We start from the raw sequence: 1,908 nt of genomic DNA, 5'->3' as shown, positions 1-1,908 counted from the left end.
GCCACTTTTCTTCCTTAGTCAACCTCCTCACTTCCCATAAGCTGGTGGTGAGGGTGAGATCCTTGTGTATGTTCAGGATAAATCTTGTTTAGGCCAGGAAACTTCACAGGTGGCCTTGTCTCTACTGTATTATGAGGCAGTAAGACCTTCTGATCCACAACTAATAATGTCAAGGTTGAAAGTCAGGGCCCTGCTTTACCCAATGGCTTTACCATCCAGACAGTGATGATTACTGTCTAAACCAGTGACTGCAAATCTTTTAGTGCTTCCAATGATAACAAACAGCCAGCTAAAGATTATGTGCCATAGCTTTGCCACCACCGGTCTAGACTTAGTGTATCCTTGGAGCTTATAAGATGATGACTTTCTAATGGCATTAATTCTGTGTTTATTCACCATTTTGTTGCTCTTGCTTATTGTGGGACCATGACAGCTTCACGAAAGATTTACAATATAAAAGCAGCAGTAATCTGTGTGAAATTGTTTACAAATTTTAAAAAGCCTTTAGGAGTTTTTTGACAACCTCTATGAAAAACTCTGAGTAGCTTAGAAATCATTCATTTAATTAGCATAGAAATTACAATTGAATAGTGCTGAATCTGGATTCTGCTTTTGAATCAATTACTGTCTTACCTATGTGCCTATGTCAAAAAAATTGCTCAGTAAAGATTTGTTCATCATCTTGGTCTCTTTTATCATGACAAACCTATCACATATTCCCACCTGCCTTAACAGTATGTTAAAATATTCTGTCATAAAATATTACAGAGTACCCTGGAACAATTATAAAAATGTGTCTCTTAGGCATGATTCTTTAATCTATGAGGTAGAACATTGTTTCTCAAGGTATTTTGAGTGAGATCTTCAGTAAGAAATGAATTTGATAAATGACCCTGCTCAACCACATGCGCATATCTGTACACCAGTATGTACACACACACACACACACACACACACACACACACACATGAAATGAAGTCTTGGTCTCCACTCCAGATCTACAGAATCAAGGGTGGGTCCAGTTATTAGTTCTACCAAATAACTGTCAATTGCACTGCACCCAATTCATTCTGATGTGTCCTGTTTTATTCCATTTCATCCACTAAAATTTGCTGTAGCAAATGGTTAGACTAAAATGACTTCATCCAGTGCCAAATCCAAAATCCTTAGGGGTTTAGAATGTGTAATCCAGAAGGAAAGGCCCCTTTTCTTAAGTAGGTACACAGTCACCGTCCAGAGGATTGTTTGGTTCTTATAATTTGGTTCAGTGTAGCAGGTGTCCCTGATCCAGGCACACTGTGAACTGCAGTGCAAGGTGGTGCTGTAAGAAAACAATGCAATGAGTTCCTAGAGCTGGGTGTCATTGACTGGAAGTATGGGAACAGGGAAAGGCTGCACACCAAGAGGAATGCATTCACTTGTTCATCATTTAAGATTAAAGGAAGACATAATGAATGAAGGGCAAGGTCCTTGTCCTTTTGGGCTCACAGCCTTCATGAGAAAGAAAAAGAAGTTATGGGACAGGCGAGGGTCAGCAGGCGCTCACAGATCTCATGTTTCTGCTGAAATCAGAGAAGAGGCAACTTAACATAAATTTGGGGGTGAAGAAGGGAGTTGTTTGGTCAGGGGTTAAAGGGGTATCTTCATAGATAAGATTCCCAGAGAATAGAAAGCATGTGGAGCAGACATCAGCAACAACAGCAAGCAGGATCTGCGCTGTCCATGAAATACACACATATATACATATACCTTTGTCAGGAGAGGTTTATTTATTTATTTATTTTTTTGTGAAACCGAGGATTGAACTCAGGAGCTTGTGCTTTCCAGGCAAGCGTTTATTCTACTGAGCTATCTCCCCGGACCCTTATTTTTTGTTTTTGATGCTGAGGATTGAACCCAGGGTTTCCA

The 1,908-nt window shown here is 39.9% G+C and overlaps 1 protein-coding gene across 1 annotated transcript in view; it reads right to left on the bottom strand.

The window, feature by feature from the left end:
* Nwd2 (NACHT and WD repeat domain containing 2) overlaps positions 1–1,908 on the bottom strand; it is a 234,604-nt gene that overhangs the window by 63,160 nt on the left and 169,536 nt on the right. The window lies entirely within an intron of this gene.

The sequence above is a fragment of the Octodon degus genome, unplaced genomic scaffold, assembly GCF_000260255.1.
Source record: "Octodon degus isolate 3935 unplaced genomic scaffold, OctDeg1.0 scaffold00158, whole genome shotgun sequence".
Taxonomy (NCBI): Eukaryota; Metazoa; Chordata; class Mammalia; order Rodentia; family Octodontidae; genus Octodon; species Octodon degus.
Note: the sequence above shows the minus strand (reverse complement) of the source record. Positions and strands in the feature narration are given on the sequence as shown.